The 21,083-nt window shown below is 33.4% G+C and overlaps 1 non-coding gene across 1 annotated transcript; it reads left to right on the top strand.

Moving 5' to 3' along the window:
• Positions 1-2,432: 2,432 nt before the first annotated feature.
• Positions 2,433-3,940, top strand: LOC105328628 (uncharacterized). Its single transcript, XR_010710204.1, has 2 exons — positions 2,433-3,056; positions 3,170-3,940. It is a non-coding gene; the product is annotated as an uncharacterized protein (transcript).
• The last annotated feature ends 17,143 nt before the right edge of the window (positions 3,941-21,083 follow it).

Below are 21,083 nucleotides of genomic sequence, written 5' to 3'. Positions count from 1 at the left end.
TTTCACCTTACTAAAATTCTTGCAGTAGTAAAGGAGAAACTTCAAGAGCACTGTACAACAATATACTCCAGAAGCGGTGTAAATTAGATTTGGATACTTAAAAGCTCTAAAGAATTATTAGAAACTTTGAGGTCACAAAATCTTACAAAAATCAATTACATACGACGATTTCCTAACGTTTTATACAACCATTCCCCGTGAGATGTTTCTTCAAGAAAAATGAACTCGTCAGTCTATGTAGTTTTTTGAGACCAGGTCTTCCAACAATCAGTAGGAATTCTCCTGTGCACAAATTGTGCTCCTCTTTTGGCTGACCTATTTTTATATTCATATGAAGCTGAATTAATCCAACTTCTTATGCAAGAAAATAGAATAAAACACTTGCCATGGCCTTCATCTCCACATTTAGATATATTGATGTTTTATCCATTAACTTCCATTATTTATGTAGCAGTATACCATCAACTTATGTCTCTCATCTTATTCGTTATGCGAGAGTATGCTCTACGTACGAGCAATTTCTTTAAACGATGCAAGCTACTAACAAACAAGTCGTTGGAACAAGAATATCAAGAACCACAACTAAAATCATATTTACGCAAGTTCTATGGTCCATACAATGACCTTGTCAGCAAGTATATTGTTTATTAAGACACATACTGACTGACGTTGTTCATACTTGTTAGACCATTATTTTTACTCCGAACTGACTATGCAGTTTCTTCCATTTTCATGACCTTGACAATGAGCACACAGCGGGTGTGACCGGGGGGGAGGGGGGGGGGGCTACTCCTCCTAGGCACCTGATCCCATTTCTTATTATCTTTTATCTATAGGTAGGTGTTGGTCTGCTTTGAATTTGTATTTTGCTTCATTGAATTTTGAGATGGTTGGTGGTTTGCTATTGTCATTTTTCATTTTACTATCAGTAAGATATAAAAAGGGAATAATAATGATTATCCAAATATAATTAAATAAGTGTAGGAGGATACCTTTCCACGGGTATGACTACCTTTCTGCCTCATGTATGACCCGTGGAATCGTTCTTAGCGGCATACATAAATTATACATACATGTATATTTAAAATCTACAGGAAATTGATGTTGTTCACATTTGGTTTATATGTTCTGATAATAAACTATCATGGCCCTGATAACTATCATGATGGTTATTTACTTCAACAGTTAAGACTTTAAAGAACAAAATAAACAAAGTTAACTACTTATAATGATGGTAAAGTACATGCTTTAATCAGAGTAAGTACTTAGGTAAACAAGACATTAAGAAAGTGCAACAGGATATTAGACTAATGTTATTTTGAAGTTAGATGAAATCTAGTCACGAATTATACGGTCATTAATTGTGAATGAAGCATCTGACAGTTTTTATAATTAATCCAGTCCTTTCAGTCACTAATAATGCCACAGAATTATAACGAGACCTTGAAATAAATACATAGTAATGTCCAATAGCGTGCACGCTTAATCAGAGCGTATGTTAATTTTATGTTAATTTTCTCTACAAAATGGAAGGGGAAATGAGAGGACCCCACAATACCATTTCGATTTATGTTCATATTTCACACACACAAAAGTGAACAAAGAAAAAGTTCGGGATCTTTGTAGGTCAATGTTGAAAATTGGTCCAATGCAACAATGCCATGTAAAAAGCGCCAAAAGAATGAACACAATCAATTTGCTTTTTTCAAGAATTCAAATGAAAAATTTTGAAAAGCTATAGTTTGGACTCTATAACGATTCGTTTAACAGCTTTCACATTACAGACATAACGTGATTGCAGCAAGAAATGCCCACTTGACATTTACCGTTTGATGAGCAGCAGCAAAAACATTTTTCCATCGTTTGGCTCTAATGTTTACTTATAATTATTTTCGGGTATAAATTTTTACCAGTAGCAATAATACTTTCACATGCAATTGCAAGAAAACATTGGTGTGGTCATAAAGTGTAGGTAAAATTATTTAGAAAAAGCATTATCATCGTTTGAGAATATTTTCATGTTTCGGTATATATATACTAGTATCATTTCCATATATATAATTATGTGACAACAAAAGTAGTTATGTAGTACATGATTCATAATTATGCAAAAACCATTTCAGATTGCCAATAAAGCATTGCAAATCATTTCATTTACACAACACATTATAAAAACTGTTACAAGAAATTGTTTCATATATTATTTCAACAGACATATGCACATATTTTATTGCCAAATGATTTAATGAAATAAAAAATGATAAGTTAACTAAATGGTAAATTTGCAAATAATTATTAATTTCTTATTAGAAATGTCATAAAATAATGAAAACGTCTGATTTTGTTAATTATACAATGAAGGGTCCCTGTGGCCGGTTCTTGACTTGCTACTTAATCTCATTAATGAGTTCATTCCACTGCGGTTGAGCACTCTATAATTATCACCCCTGCATTATATTTGAAGGTCTGTTATTTGAAACCTTTTCCTGGTAAACAAAGCATTAAATAATGTAAGTTAATTGTTAATATTTGTCATTTATTGAGAGGAGTGGTAACCACGTGTAATTACCTGTCACCAAACGAAATTAATCTTCTGTTTATAATATTTTGAACCATCTACCAATCAAATCGCCGGATTATTCTGCATTTTTATAAACAATGATAATGACAAACTTAAAGGGTAGTTAAAGCAAAATGTTTTGAAGAATCTTCGCACAATACCTCAAGATACTCTCCTGTAAGCAACGATACAGAAAGAGAAATTATCATGACGGTTTCCCAGTCAAATTACAACTCTTTTGTAATGTGGGAAGCAGTTTACAGTGGCGATTCTTATTCTCTTAAAAAAGTTTTCAAATCTGGAGTCAATCCTAATGTGTTAGGATATGACGGAGAACCACTGCTTTTTACACCCATAGTCCATGGTGACTTGGAAATCCTGAAAGTGTTTCTTTCGTATTGTGACGTCAATATTGAAAGCAAAGATGGAAGAACTGCACTAATGCTTGCAGTACAAATGGGTGATATGGAAATGGTCAAAGCCCTCATTAAAGCAGGTTTGCATAGATTAAGACAAATTGCATTTTTTCACAACATTAACCGAGGGTTAATGTAAAGTTATCAGAACCAGCTTTTGACTCCATTATATTTCCTCTTTCTTTTCTTACAGGAGCGTGTGTAGATTACAAAGACCACTGTGGACATACTCCTTTTTTGCTGGCTTTGCAGGATGGACAATTCAAAATAGCGGAATATCTCATAAAATACGGAAGTGACGTCAATGAAGTCGACGATCACGACCAGAGTGCATTGTGCTTTATTCTGAGCGGAAAAAAGAAGAAGTGTGCGAGAATAATTAAAACTCTTTTTGACAGTGGTTATATCGTGAAAGAAAGTGACAATTCTCTCCTTCTGGGAGATCAGAAGAAACTGAATAATGTCGCTCGAAAGTATCTGAAACTTATTCAGAAGTTAGAGACAGTAACTTATGGCGACGATGATGAGTGCTTTGATTGGTAACTGTTCAAAAGAGCATTGTTTGTTGTTAGAGCCATGTCAAAATGGTATGCATTTCTTCACTACAATTAATGTAGCTATAAGAAATGAAAGGGATGTCGGTGAAAATGAAACATCGGAGAGTCTAAATCCGTTCATGATTAAGGTCATTCGGTAGAGACACCTGGGAAAGTCAGCCCGCGCTTCCTGAAGACCCTGCAGCAGCTGCATCAGGTGGTGCTCGAACTGTTTACTTGTAGACGACAATTTAATGTCTACGTAATAGTATGCCTTTGGAAGCATTTAGTTTTACTAAAAACAATGAGTAAATGATAGTATTCTGAGTAATACTATCTTATTTATTATTTTAATATCTAAAAAAAAAATGAATTCAGTTATTCATTTCGAATTATATTTTACTATTAAATAAAATATGCGATTTTTATGTATACAATATATATAGAATATGTTTGATGTCTCTATCAATAACCCTTATTTTAAGGTTCGTACAGAAATGTTGGGATATTGGTGTTATACAGTTCTGTATCTCCTATCTGGTTTTTTTTAAATTTTTAGAAACAACTAAATCATTTTCTACAAACTACGATTGTGTACGTTTCAAAAATGAACAGTAAGTTATCCGTAGAGCCAAAGTCTGATTTTTACGGTCAGCCGACAAAATAAACAATAATAAAATTGCTAAATATTCACCTGTAACTACGTGGACATTGTTTCAATTTAATGACAACATAACATTCAGCATGTCGCTTGTCGACCGATTGACGGTAGATGCTTATTTAATAATAATATAATCAGTATGACTAGTCGACCCTATGCCGATTTTCGGTCGTTAATCAGGGTATGCCAGTCGACATTTAAGAAAATTCCAAATCCCTAAATGCAGACAGTTTGTTATGTTTGTCGATGGTCGGTCGACATATAATAAGAATTGGGAATTTTCTTGAATGTCGACCGACCAACAACAGACATAACAAACTGTCTGCCGAAGGACGGACGATGATTGAGGGACGTTCGACGGATTATTCAACGACTGTCGGCCACCGACACAGAAAATATTATATCTTGACCCAACGAACACAAAATTGGTCGTCCGACCAATAAAGAGGTCTATATCGGCCTAGAAAACGGCTGCTGAACTGCCGACTGCTGCCCAGATAATCCTTTTTTTCCTAAAAAAAAAAAAAAAAAACCAACGGCCGTGCGTCGTTTTTTGAAATGGGACTGGGTTTTCAGGCTGCAATCTCAGTTATATTGATTTTATTGCCATTTGTCGTACATGTACATTGTTGTCCTATCTTTCCTTCCACAAAATACTGGTGTAATAGATACAAATAGTTCAGCATATATAAGCTACGGATTTTCTCATTATTCAAATGTGTATGTCAACTTAACATGGCCTGTAAAGACCAGAATCCGTAATTCTGTAAAAAAAAATATCTCAGTCACACGGAGGCCGTAAGCAATGTAAATAAGACCATTTTACGCTGTGCCGGATAATTGTACGAGTGTCAAGGTTGCACACTTTGCACCTGCCTAAAATGCAGTTTCGTAAAGCTGCATATATTTCGAATCCATATGTTTCGATTGATAGACCATTGCCTATAGGGTAATAAAATAACTTGATTTGTTTTGAATGTATCTCCCCTGACAGGTGAGATATTTACTTTTTAAAATGTAAATCCCATGGAAAAACAATACTTTCCATTGTGAAAAATATTTTTTTACAAAATAATTCGAAACTTATGTACGATTTTTAAAAATTTCTGCAGAAAAAAAAATTCCTGTAGGATTAAAGTATTCCCTACATGAATTTAATTCAGACAGGCAATTTTCACTTAGGAAATTAAGATTTCTTTTGGATTTTAATATCAAGAAAGAGTTTTGTTTTTAATCCTTTCGGAATTTAAATTAAGTTCTTTTTTTTCCGGTAGGAAATTTTTAAGATCCTATATCCTGTAGGCAAAAGTTTTCCTAGTAATTGAACAAACAATATTTTTCCCATTGGAGTTTATTTTTTGAAGATATAAATCAAACTTGAAATGTCAAATACCGGTAAATCAAAATTAAAGTTCTTTATGCAGTGGTGTATCATTTGGCATATTAGAGTTTTTCGATACACGCACCTTAGTTGGGTGCAAAAATACAACCTTGGCACTAGCATAATTATCCAGTATAGCTTTGCTTTATTGAAGTTTTAATCCAATTCTGAGTTGATCTATGTTATATAAATTTCCTTATTGGATAATAAAAAGAAAGATTTTCATACATCTCCTTTTCAACATAATGTCACTTAATCCAATAATAATTGTGCATGATTTGAAATAAAATATCAGAGCATTAATTGTATAATTATCAGAACAAAACTCCAGGATAGGTTGCTTGGAATGGAAATTTGTGTCAAAGTAGTATTCATTAGCATGAAAAATGATTTGGCTTTCTCCTAAATCACAAATTTAGATTATTATTTGTTGAGATGAAGTCCCTTTCTGATGACAGTTATTGGGCTTATTTTATACATAATGTCCTATGGCAGTCATTGAATACACAATGCGAAACAGATGTGTCCTGTCCTGTAGAAAATACACGTAATTAAAAGTAAACAATGAAAAAAAATAACCTGTGTGTCGTGTATTCCTAATAAAGTTGGACGATGGCCAACAAAGCTAAACAAAGAGTAAGTGCACAAGCAAAATTAGAATAAAATATATAATATTCCCCAGCAATAATTAAGGCTGCATTTTAATAAGTAAACTTCTCTTTATTTTTTTAATTTGAAATGAGACTATGAGTGATAAAAGAACGTATGTTCTGAATTTTTTCAGAAAAGATCATATCATAATAATATCTTTTTCAAATCTCTCTCTCTCTCTCTCTCTCTCTCTCTCTCTCTCTCTCTCTCTCTCTCTGTTTGCTTGCCTGTCTGTTAAGAAGATGATTAACTCAAATCTTTTGCAATTTAAAATCTATTACACATTAAAATAATCATTTTTGAATCGCTGTTTTTTTTTTCAATTTAGTTACTATTACGTACATGTGTATAACTATTCTTTTTAACTGAAATCTTGCTTGCCGTCAGGAAGAAAATAAAATCGTGACGAAGCTTCATTCATATTTTAATGAAATCTAGCGGGCGGGCTTATAATATTTATAACTAGACATAATATGTGGTTGTTGAGGTCGTATTATCTTTACAAATTAAACATTAAATGCATTAGATTGTCATAATTATCAAGTAAAAAGGTACTTATATAATTCAAAGATTTAATACAATTTACGCAGTTTTTACAGTGAAAGCTTGATTTAATGATTTACGATTGTTCTTCAATTTGCAATTATATTTACTTCCTTATATATTGAAATTTTAGTTGAATTAAAGTTTTAAAATTTGATTTTTGTGATACTACTTCCAGGACCAAATAACAATTAATATTAATAAAGAAATTGTGTATCGACGGCTGAACCGAGCTCTCGAGAAAATTTTTATGAAAATTTAAACAAATGTCAGCATCTACTACATTCACATTTATATAGTATTTCGAACCTGATAAATAATAACTCAGATTAAAAATATTACTGCGAAATATTAGACCCCTTACTCTGTTTTTTCTACTCCTACGATAACAAAATATGTCTCATATATCAGGTTGATTCGTGATTTATAAAATAAATTAGAAAATAAAACAGTGCAGAAAGTTTGTACATAGTGAATGTACCCTTCCAATACAGGAAGTCACCTAGTTAATTTCGAAAATTTAAAAAAAGAGTAATGTTCTGTGATTGTTCATTGTCAGGTGACCAATATCTTTGGATATGTTCATTCATTCTTTCTTTACACCCTCCCAAAGGATGTTGTAGCATAAAATTTCACAATGAACAATTATTTATCGTAATCATCATAATAATTATTGTAATCATCATCGTAATCATCATTGAAATCAAAAACATTATCAACACCATCATCATCTTTTTTCAGGTATTGCCAGACATTAATCATTATTATAACGTCATCTTTACGTAATTCATGTAGTTTCAGTTTTCGCATTGTTAATTTACAAACTCCAGTACACAAAAAAAGCTATGTTACCTTTTGAAGAAAGAAAACAAATACAAGAACATATATACATGGGTGTGTCCAGTTCAGTATGACATGATACAACGTACAGCTATAACAACGTGCGCAGTGTAGAAAAATTTCTTGACCAATTTACCGATATTTTACGTTGTGTTTTGAATAGAGCACAGATATAAGTTATACCATGCTGCAGTGTCCCTCAGGAAGCGGAAGTTGAGAATGTGCAAGGTGCGTAAATCAAAGTTAACTGTAACGTTAGAGATGAACCTAGATCCGCGCAGAAAGAGGTACACGTAGATGTCTCGTGGACAGAGACTACCGAGTTTAGCACTAAGAGTGATGTCAAAGTCTTCGATGGCTGTGTCCCACCAGACTACTCAGAATGCAGCCGTCCCTGCGCAAAGGGTGTTGCTAAAACGCGGAACGGAAAACGGAACGGAAAGTGGAACGGAACGGAAAACGGAAAATCTTATCTAATGTTATTTACTTGATAGATTTGTTAATCATGCTAAACACATATGCTTTATGTAATTTTTAATATATTTTTTTTAAATTAGGAATATTGGATTATTTATTCAAGAATAATATTATTTCCTCAAAATTAACAGTGCATGCATTGACCACTATATTCTGTCCCAAAATATCCTCGATTCACATTTTGCTGAATAACTCTATACCTCAGGGTTCAATCGTTTTCTTTCAGAAGCATGAATAATTCTCATTATTCCTTCTTTAAAACGTCGATCCTCTCTAGCTCATCAGCTGGTTTCAATACACGGCTAAAAATAAAGAAGTCTACTGGGTTTTGCATTTCAACAGACCCGGATGATAACGTTGAAAAATTGTGCAAGGTCTTCTGAGTGACTTCCAAATGAAGAAAACGTGTCAACATTTCCCATTATAAATCTCCGCAAGAAATCTGTTTTCGATCCTGTGAATTTTTCCGATTAAAAATGATAATGTGCCAATGAAGTTTTCTTGGATATTTCTCGTTTCATCAATTTCAATTGCATCTTTTACAGGTATGTGTATTTTTTATAAATTATCCAAATGTGCTGCAGGAATATTTTGAGATCGACAGACTATAGTCCCAACTTATAATCGGAAAATCAAACCAGGCAACGTCTAGAGCTCTCTATTCGGATCATATGTATATATCTGCAGGAATGAACAAGTTCCAAGTAATGCAAACGTAAACAAAATTGCATAGCTAAAAATACTAGTTTCACTAAGTACCGGGTATTTTAATGTATTTTTATTTTGAATGTCGTCACTCGTGCGGGTTTTTTTTTCATCCTAATGATACTATATCGCCTGTATGATTTAAGATCGTATAGAACACCGAAAATTCAATGTTGATGTAAATATATATATACATCATATTTGAAATATAAAAATACTCATAAAACACATGAAACGCTTTTACTAAGTGCATACGTTACGCTGATATGCCAGCAATCCTATACAAGAAAAACAAGCATTCTGAGAGTATTGCATAAGCAATACACGTCCCCTACCGGTTTGTGGAAATTGTGAAAACAATGCACTGTTATGCAGAATATCGAACCCGAACATTAAAAAATTTGAATATAAAAAATTAATTTTCTCGAAAATATGCCAACCAGACGCTACAAAAGTGTAAACTGGATCTGTAGTTTGACATTTTGAAGCTGTTCAGCAAAATTCATATTATTCCTCAAACGCATAAAGAAAAAAAGTTTGGAAAACTGAAGTGGGACAGACAGACAGACGGACGGACGGACAGACAGACGACCTGACGGACGCAGAGGAAAGCTATAGTCCCCTCCGGTGAAAACCGGTAGGGGACTAATAAGTAAAAAATTACAGCAAATTTACTCGTTTAATCATGTTAATATTTCACAATTTGTATACATTTCGTACTCAACTAACGCCAGTTGAATATAATGCTACATGTATATTTGATAGACACTTATAAGAATATCAATAAGACAGCCACATGTTGATAATCATTCATTAGATATGAATACATGATACAAAGTAAATCGTTTCTGGCCAGTCTGTACCCTTTTAAAGCGATAAACGTGATATGATATTTTCCGTTTACCGTTCCGTTCCGCTTTCCGTTCCGTTTTCCGTTCCGCGTTTTAGCAACACCCCCTGGGCAAACGCTAGAGATGTGCTGCACACGAAACACTTTAGGAATGTGTCCATAATTTAACAATGAATTTAGAGAGTTCAATTTCAAAAACATTGAATGGGATTTTCCATATAGCAGAAGATGTCTTCTTGCATTTATCTTACTGAAAAGGTAAAAATCTGGGTCGGAAAGCATTCGCTGGCGTCTTGAATCAAGTTCGTTACTGCATTTTTGACGGATTTTTTCCAGAGAAGTTTTGGGGAAAAGTAGCTAACTTAAAGGTAAACTATGAGGTAGTAAAGGAAATTAAGCATGAGAGCAAAGATGTCGTGAATAAAGTCAAGTTGTTTGCGTACCGGGGATTTTGGGTAGGAAAGCAGCCGATATAGGAATATCTGTTTGGTGAGGTAGTGTACAGCACATAATCCATCGACGAAAAGAAGTTTTCCTTTATCAATTTAGGATGATATGAGAAGAGAAATTCACAAATATCGAATCTTGTTGTCTTTGGAAGGCCCATAGCAATTTTGCATATGAAGTGTTGGAGCTTGTTGAGTGCTTTGAGATCTCGTTGCCGAAGGTCGCACCAGAGTTCGCATCTGTAGAGAATAGAGTGAAGGACAACTTTCTATACAGTCGAGATATACATGTAGTGTCAGGATTTAGATGTTCTGTATTTTTCTACACTCGTTTTCGATTTTTTCGGAATGGACCAATTTAGATTGCAGGAAGATTCCTAAGTAATTGTATGATTCCGATAATTGACAGGTTTATTTCCAAGAAGCGATGAGAGATTCAAATTGGTTTCAAATTGTGAAGAGGAGGATCTAAGAACATTGGATTTATCTGCATTAAAATTGAATCTCCAGTTTGTGGAGTACCTATGAGCGGTGGTAAGGATGTTATGGATGGCTACAAAAGTCAAAGCGATGCAGGATAGAGCATCTGCAAATGTAGGGTTGGAGCTAACGATATTGTAGATTCCTGTATTTGAACATTGACTTTGGATTTCTTGGAGCAGTTAATTGGTGAACACAATAGTTAGAGAGAGAAAAATTCATTGAAAACGTTCTGAGGGACGAATTCAGTGTTATTCTGATGGGAAACTGTTTTTTTTCTCAAACAGCTCAAACAAAGTGGAAACATTCAACAAACTTCATTAATTAGAATATTTCTGAAAATAATTTTATAATAAAAGCATAACAAAAAGGATTTTTTAACTCGTTGGCTTACTTTAGTCGTCTGCTTACAAATTCCGATTCCAGATTTTATTATAGAAATATTTCATGGTTTGCGTCTAACACTGTGCCGGTGTAATGAAGAATAATGACCCCCGTAAAATAATGACCGGGGGTCATTTTTCAACGTAGAATAATGACCCCCCTAGCTGAAGAATAATTGGATTTTTCTGAAGAAAAAAGACCCAGGGGTTATTTTTCTTCATGTTAAACATGAAGAAAAATGACCCCCATAGAAAAATGACCCCCCTGTAAACATGAAAAGAAATAGGCTGTCCCGTAAATAAATCGCTGTATATAGTTTTTCATATCCGTAGCAAGCACACGAAATGACACAAATAAAGAAAGATTCATACACAATGAGGGTATTGTGTGATAATTTACGAACAATAATCATGAAAGAATAATTGTTGTAATAATATATTAAGCAATATTCATTGTCAATCTTAGAATGATACATGTATATATCTTTATGGAAAAAAACTAAGGGGGCAGATACATGTAACGAATGAATATGAATACTTCTTATTTACATTTCTTGAGGAAAGTGATTTTTAAAAAATCATTTTGCGTTAGTTTTGTTTTCTTCTACATAATACATGGACATCAATATTCTAAACATTTGTTGTAATGTTGTATTTGTGATCATGAATAGACTTTATTCTTTTATAGCAAATGTGTGAAGAGTACTTGACTATAGTAAATCTTAATAGATGATAAACACTGATCGATTATAATAAGAAAAGATTGTTTCTAAAAACGTTGATAAGAGGTTAGGGCCCATGTTAGGGGTTTATATCCCCCTTGATTTTGATCACACGATCTTTATTGTGTCCAAAGTAATAGTGAAAATCCTCAATGCAAGTATAATTCATGAACAATAAATTATGAAGAATATAGAAGATGCGACGGCGAAGCGCGAAGATGAAACAGCTAAGTTGCGAAGGCGAAGAAGTGATACTACTACCGCTACGCCTTTGGAATTTCGCACTCTCGCGTTCGAATCTTCGCGCTTTCGCCTTTTTAGCTCACAGAGACGAAATCAAGAGGAGCTAATGCTATACCCCCGGCGTCGGCGTCTGGAGCTGGTTAAAGTTTTTGTTGCAGCTCCTGTATCCAAGCTATTACTTGTCTCATCTTCATCAAACTTGCTAAATTCACCTAACCTGAATGGATGGTGTGTCTTATGATACTGATGCACCTGACAGGCATTGAAGCTGAATCAGAGCAATAGGTTGGGGATGCTGGAGGAGGTAAATGTTTTAATTCCTGGTGTCCTCTGATGATGATATCGTAGTTATTACTGGTCCTAACCTCACCAAATTTGCATGGATGGTGCGTCTTATGATACTGATGCACCTGACAGGCTTGAATGCTGAATCTGAACCATAGGTTGATGATGCTTGATTAGGTTTTTTTTTTTTGGAACAGGTCACATGTTTTATAGATGATAGCTTGCATAGTTGATTTAACTATATTATAAATGAAAGGCAGAGGTTGCTTCAGATGCAGAGTCTGATCTCCATTATCAAGGATGCTATAGAAATCTCCTACCTCACTCAAACCTGCTTGATAGATTGATGAGGTTGTTGTTAAATGATATAACATGATTCCTATGATATAGTATTGTATGACATGAAACACTATTGTTTAATATGAGAAAATATAATACCATATGTTATATTGTAAAACGTTATATGATACGGTATAATATTGTATTACTTTTTTATATTTTATGATATGATATTGTTTCATGATATTGTTATGTATAGTTTTGTATATTATGACATAATAATGTATAATATTATATTGTATTATTAATTAATTATTTAATCACATGATACTATTATATATGATATTGCAATATATAATATTGCATCCTATGATATAATATTGTATATTCTATGATATTGTATCATACAGTATTGTATAATATGATATTGGTTTCTGTAATATAGAATTATATAAAATGAAATTGTGTATATGATATTGTAGTATTATAAAATATTGTATCCTACGATATTGTATAATATGATATTGGTTTATATGATATGTTATCATATCACATGAAATTGTATTTTATGATGTTGTTATATAAATTATTGTATCATATGATACAATATGTATAATATAATTGTATTATATATATTTTATTTATCCCATGATATTGTATCATTTGATATGATATTATATAATATTTTATTTTATCCCATGATATTGTATCATTCGATATGATACAATATTGTATCAAATTATATTGTATCATACATGTATAATACAATGTCATATTATTTATAAAACATGATACAATATCATACATTACAATATCATACTATATTATACAATATTATTACTTATTAGGTTAGTTACTGACTTACTACGGAAATATATTGGGTTGATCAATCTCATAGATGGCGAGGCGAAGAATCCATGAATATCCAAGATTATAAAGGATGGTTTTCATATAATATGATAAATGTGGTCTCATTAAGTTGATGCCTCATAAAGATAATGCCTCGTCTAAGTGAGCTTTGTAATCTGTGATTACCTATGTTTTATAATTGCGGAGCTCTCTATCGTTTTCGGGTTCAGAGGCATATTTTAGAAATTTGAATTTTATAAAATTGATAAACTTAAATTATCCAGGGGGAAAGGGTCAGGACCCCCTCTCCCCTTTTACTGCGTGAAATTATTAATATTAAATTTTCCGCGGACCCCCACTCCCCCTCTAGATCCATGCATGAGCAAGGAGTGTCGCATAATGAAATTAGAATGTTACTGTGTTTGGTCCACGGTAAACAGACAGCTGGTAAGTGACATGAGTCTGGAAGTGCAAATGTACACATTATTGTGAACATTAAATTTTATGTGGACTATATAATGATTAGGCATAGCCAGCACTGGTAAACATACATGTATATGTCACATGTACACATCAAAATATTTATAAACATTCATTTTAAGCGCGATGGCCTAGCGGATGCGTACCAATAATAGCCTGGATTGATCGTAAAACCTTGGCAAGTACGGTGTCTGCATTAAATTCTATGTAATCGACCGATACTTGCTGAATGCAATAAAAAAAGGCGAAGGCGAAAGTGCGAAGATGCGAAGGCCAAACTGCGAAGTTGGGAAGGAGCGATAGTAGCTAGTATCGCTCCTTCGCCTTCGCACCTTTGCACTTTAGGCATCACATATTCGCGCTTCGTCGTCGCATCTTCGCACTTTTGCTCCTTCGCCTTCACACAATCGCCTTTGCAACTTCGCATCTTCGCCCTAAGGTCGAAGTGGCCCTATCGATATATGTAAATGTAATTGTTAAAGGGGCATGGTCACGATTTTGGTCAAATTCTATTTTTCTGTTTTCATTATTTAAAATGCTTAAGGAAAGCATTTCTACTGATCAAATGGAATTTGAGGGTCAGTTGTAAAGTTATAGGCAAGATACAGGGCTCACAAATCTGTGTCATGTAAACAAGGTTTGTGCCCTGCTTTTGTTTACATAGGTTCAATATACCAGTAAAAAATCTTTTTCAAGCTGATTTGTCTATCTTCTTATTCATTTTAAGCATAAATAAACATTTCCTTATGTTTAACACATTCATTAGGTCTAAAATTGGAATGTTTACTTCAATATTCAAAAAGTAAACAAAAGCTTCATTTACATAGCAAAGAATGGCAAGCTCTGTAACTTGCTTATAACTCAACGAATGACACTCAAATTTTGGTTGCCTATTAAAAATGCCTTACTGCAGTATTGTGAACATTAAAATCGGAAAAATAAGTTTTGACTAAAATCGTGACCATGCCCGTTTAAGATGACAACCATACCCCGATGCAACACGTCAATGTCTTGTTATAACGGAAGGATTTTTATTTTCTAAGATATACCCCCTTTTTTTTTTTACTTTAAGTTTATTTAAATATGAATTATAATTTCTGTCACTTTCTGTAAACTGCAGCGTTGAATTACAATAGTGTACAGATTATTTCACAAATAATAAAAAAATATACTGAAAAAACTTTAATCTACAAGGGGGGTCAGTATTCTACAGGGGTCACTTTTCTTCATGTGGAGTGTGCTCATTTTTATGAAAATGACACTTATTCTTCAGGCAAAGGGGTCATTTTTCTACGTAGAATAATGACCGGGGGGTCATTTTTCTGCGTAGAATAATGACCGGGGGGTCATTATTCTACGTCGAAAAATGACCCCCGGTCATTATTCTACGGGGGTCATTATTCTTCATTACACCGGATAATATGCCAGTGGATGATTTATGCATGTAAATTATTTAGAAGGTCACGATAGTAAAATATTATTACATGTTATATTTTATGAATCCAAGAGAGTCAGAGTCTAAAGAGTCGGGGTCAGAGTTCAATAGTTAGAGGTTAAGATCAAAATGCAAATCGTCCGTTTTCCCTCACTGCCATATGTAGGATAACATTAAGTTAGAATTATTAATAAGCGAGTTCCACCTTTTTAATGTGTACAGAGAGGAGAGTACCTGTTTGTATGATTGTGTTATGAAAATGAATAAGTGTGAAAAATACAGCGAGTGTTGAGCTAATTCCCTAGTAAACGCCCGATACGGAAGACTACCCCATACGGTACAAATCCAGCGGTTATAATTGGTGGAGAATCTGGGTAGTTTTCCGTAGTCAATAATCAGCCTCAAGTTCGAGTATTGACTTCAAAATTTTGTACATTTCTGTCGAGTATTTGAGTTGAGGACTGGTTTGAGGGTTTGAAAATTTTGGTGAAGGTGGCACCAGGTGGGATATTTACCTTTAAAAATTAAAATACCATAGGAAAATAATAATTCTCACATGAATCAAAAACTCCTACAGGAATTTGTATTTCCTATAGGAGAAAAGTATTTCCTACTTGAATTTAATTAAAACAGGTAGTTTTCCTATAGGAAATTAGGATTTCCTACCCGTCAGACTATTTTCTTATAGGGGAAAGCCGGACCATAAATATCAACACCGGCACAGTGTTATCTATGTATACAAGATGAACATTGTATTCTGCATTGCGTTAGGATTTCATGACATTCTTAGATTTTGTTTAAAGTTCTTTTTAGTGCATTATTTTAAGGTGGATATCTACACCAAATAAGCCAAATCAGTGTGGGGTAATTTTGTTTCATGCATTTATTACTAATAGCTGGCCAAGTATTCTACAATATAAGACCTCATTGTTTTCCTTTGGACTGAAATGTCACATTTTCATTGGTTTAAACATAGCACGTGATTGCCTCATATATTATCTCTATATTTGTTCTGTGAGAATTAAACATTAGGCAATATGGCCGTCATTGGTCAACGCTTCGCTTACTCATTTCGACATTTCATAGTATTTAATACATAAACCGCATGCCGTAAGTTCTTAAAGTATTTGGAGTAGTTGCCCTTTGAAATTCTTTAAAATTAGAGTAGTTGCCCTTAGAATATTGACGTCACATTGTTTTGTCTGGAGCAGAAGAAAATGGCAGCGTCGAAATTTGCTCAAATCTCTGCAGGGAAAAGGGAGAAAACATTTAAAATTGAATAGCAACAAAACATTGTAGGTAAACATGGGTGAAGCAAAGATTTTTAGAGTATTTGAAAGGTGAGATTGAAAATTTTGAAGAGTTTAAATGAGTTAAATTGGACGAGATGTTAGGCATCTTGTACATGGCTGTGCCTTGATCATCGCTGTGAATAAATATGTCGCTTAATAGTCCTCGGGAAAACAAAACACTTATTACTTAGGTTAGTTACTGACTTACTACGGAAATATATTGGGTTGATCAATCTCATAGACGGCTCGGCTTCGCCTCGCCATCTATGAGATTGATCAACCCAATATATTTCCGTAGTGAATCAGTAACTAACCTAATAAGTAATAATAATGTACATTGCGGCTTCAACAACATTATGGTAAATATATCATGGTCAAATTTTCCATGATTATCGTTGCAAAGTTAAACCTACACGAATCTGATATATTATCATCATAAGTTTTTACTCTCCAAAGTATTGTTATTGCAATGATTATTTGAAAACTCTGCCTGATACTGCCACAATCCATCATAATAATTACATGTATTTTGAAGTCTATTTTGAGTATAACTATAACAAGAAATGCAACTCTTGTAATAAAATACAATGAAACGGTGTTAAGAATATATACGAGCATGTTTAGACCAAAGATAGAACACTTTAGGCATGGAATTTCTTCTAGCGTAATTTCTTCCTCAGCTCTTGGTCAATATTTAATCCGAACAAAACTCAAACTTTGTCCGACGTTTCAACTGATGATCAACATTTAAAAAAAATATTTAGATCTCGGGTTCGCTCATCAGCAAACATCAGTGACCAATGATGATGTTCGTTTCTCAATCTAATTAAAACTAGTCCTTTTATCTCGCTCTCAGTTATCTGTTATATACATGAATGTTATCGCTTGTTAATTAGATTGTTCGTTTTTTTAATCTCTAAATAAAACGTAGTTTTGATACTATCAATCCATTCAAGGTAATAGGTTTCAGTATGGGGGACGATTTTTTTATGATCAAGTAGGTAATTTGTTTAAAAAAGAAGTAAAAAAACAATGAAATGCTTTCTTTGATGCTGGTTATGGATGTAGCGATCATTGCAGAAAAAAAAAAATTCTGCAATGTTGCTACCCTCATATCCCACATGAATCAACAGAGGAAGAATTTTATTGCTTTCATATAATATTATAAAGAAGCCGGATGTCAAATTAGAACCATTTTAACAAGAGCTTGGAATTGGGTAGTTGTGTCAAACAGCAATGTGACGAAGGCTTGTCTATTTCATTGCTAGCCACTCAGTTATAGTTCTTTGAAATCAACAAGATTTGTCTGGATTTGAGCTAAAACTACGCAATCGGTGCATATTTTACTTGAAACCGCGTCATTTTTAATTTGTTTTGACGCAAGAAATAGAAAGCTATGCCCTATTGAAAGTCTAAAGCCTTTTTAAAATGGTTCTAATTAATGTTGACGTGAAAAATATATTACAGTACAATATAATTGAAAATCGATGTTTGGGATCCGTTTTGGCCACACAAAACATAATCGTTGGTTAATAATAAAACACTAGCATTCTTACTGACTTGTCTTTCTTTGTTTGATGGCAAACAAATCAAATTGAGCACAAATATCCTTGTTTCTCCAAATTTTATACGTCTTCCGATGAATGGTTAAGCCATACGATATAGAATTTATTGTATTACTAGACTTTGACCCGTGCGTGCACTGGTTGACATTGCATATCGGACATAATTTACGAAATAGGTACATCGACACATCTTATTATTAACATTTACATTACAAAGCTATATGCCTACAATAATGCTATTAATTTCACTACTCTTTCCTTAGTTTGAATAATCTAACTGTGTCTCGGGAAAGGCCCTCACCACAGTTAGAATGCCTCCCTTATACCCGTAATGTAACAGAAAAGTGCAGAATCGCTCCGGAACGATTTTGGAAAAAGTTAATAAAGTTGCCTTGAAAATGACAGTCAAATTCATCACAACAAACCATTTTGAGACTGCAAAATATTAATATCTTTCAACTAAAAATTTTAATCCATAGAATGGAAGAATTCAACACCTTTTCACCAACGTACACGTATTTTCTTTGTAAAACTAGGTCCGTAGGACATTATTCATTTTTACGATAAAACATATTCTATCTTCACTCTCCTAACAAATACAATGTAACTTTTTTGCATGTAATCAAATATTTTTTGTCATCACGAAGACAAAAGTACATTGTAAGTACTTAGTTGAAATGTTTATTTGTTATTTTTTACTTTCTCTCATAAGAAATCATTAATATATATGAACAGAATATATATAGCAAAAGTTCAATGAAAATTTACCCGTATTTGTATTATCATTTCTTAGTTTATTCATGCAGATGTGATATTGTGGAAACATAAACTAAAGATCCCGTTAGCGGGAATGTATTGCGCAAGCGCAAGATTGTAAAATCCAGAAAAGCCAGGTGATTTCCGGGATTTTTTGAGGAATTTTCGTTGATTTTCAATTAGCGAAGCTTAACTGAGAAAAAATAAAAACAAATTGGTAATCTTCAAGTACCAATAATGTTTAAAATATATAAAACAAAAGACAGTATTCTTCCGATTTCTCGGTATCAAAGACCAAAAAATCGAGTCTATTATTTCAATATAGTAGTATAGATTTTCCTATTCGATTGTATATTCACAGTATTCATTTATTTTAAAGGTCTTTTTCGTATATCTAGTGCAAGATCAAATGTTAAATAAGTTATGGGTCAGTGTTGAGATATTATTCACAAATTATGTAACTCAGGTGGTCACTATCGAAAGACGATCAACATATTATCTAATCTTTGATTACAACTTAGTACTGAGGTAACTACTCGTAATAAATACATCAAATATTTCATGTTTGTGATCACTGTTTGAGTAAAAATTAGAAAGTTGAATTTTTACAAAGCTTATTATCTTAGGCCATTTCTGATATTGGGGTCATGAAATATGAAATTGGAAATTTGCCAATGGGTTTACTTTAATCAATTAAGTAAGATTATGAAACAGTGATCACAGGCTGACCAGATGCGGACAAATCACATGGCTACTAAGAAAGTAACCCGGTTCTAAGGTATGAAATGGCCATGCGAGCCCTGGCGACCTCAGTTGCTGTTTCTTCTCATTGAAATTGTAAAACTACACAACTTGTTTTCTTTTAAGGTACGTATGTGCAATTCTAATCATCTTAGCATTAGTAATATTATTTATAAGTACTCAGTAAACGCAACGGAACTGCAATAATTTGTAATTTAAGAAGTAATTAATCATTTTTTTATTTTTCAGGATAGTTTTCTCTTCTAATAAAGAGTTGCGGTTTCTTCTCATTAAAATTATAAAACTAATGTTACACACCTTTTTTTTTTTCAAAGGCCAAATAAGTCTAGTAAGACATAGAGTCTGAAACCATTCCCGCACCCCGCAAACTATATATTTTCAACTATTACAATCTGGTGGAGAATAAAACGATATCCGGAATGGATCTCAGAAATGGCAAATCAATTGACAATTTCCATGGAATTTTCCCAATCCGACTAACTTCAGCACCAACCACTTCCATAGGTGCAACCCCTACGACACCATCATCTGTAAGGCTGCAAGGCCTACAAAAGGCTAGACGAATCCTGAGCGATCTCACTAGCTCTCCATCGACAGGAACACCATCTCCAAACGTGCCAGCACGTTCATCGAATGGAGCAGTTGGAAGCACAAGCAATTATATAGTTTCTTCGTCTGCTCTGTCTCCTTCTGTAAATTGTGTATCCCCTTTACCGCCTTATACATGCTCATCCTCCATCACTGCACCTCCACAAGAGGTTCGACACGCGCCAAATGTTATTAAGCTATCTCAGTACCACCAGGCTGAACCGGCCAGTCAGTGGTGGTCACTTTTTATGGCCATGGTGGTGTATTTTAATATGTCAGAATCGGCGGCATTGTCTGCTTTTCCTTTTTATTTACGTAATATTCCAAAACAATGGTACTTCCAATTAAATGATTTAATTAAGTCTTCTTTGGAAAGCTTAAAGAACTCTTTTTTAGAAAGATTCCAAAAACAAAAAAAAATACTTTTTTACATGAACATATTAAACAAGTCACGGTCACTACATATTGTGGTGTCAGGCTAAATGTGCATTAGCTACAGGTATCGATATAGCAATCAATTGAACGAGTTTTAATGCACTTTGTGATCCATCTTTGTCTTTACAACAAAACAATGAATATTATAATGTACTTGCAACAATGTATAAAATCAAAAACATTCATTCATTAAAATCCATTTGTACATAAAAATAATCATTTACATTTGTTTTATGGAATCAAAATATTTTTGTTTATTTATATACCCATATCAAACCAGACTATCATAAGGAAACAAAACTTAACAAAAATTGGGACTCCGTTTTCAAAAGTAAAAACAGATTGGTACTTTGAAATAAACAATGAACACTGAAACTCCAAGCTTTTGACAAAGTATTAAAACAAAATTAACGAGGTCAGGCATCTAACGTGTTTTCACCATTTTAAAAGTTCATCCTGCGTC

This window comes from Magallana gigas, chromosome 2 (assembly GCF_963853765.1).
Source record: "Magallana gigas chromosome 2, xbMagGiga1.1, whole genome shotgun sequence".
NCBI lineage: Eukaryota > Metazoa > Mollusca > Bivalvia > Ostreida > Ostreidae > Magallana > Magallana gigas.
This window is presented reverse-complemented; position numbering and strand designations above follow the sequence as displayed.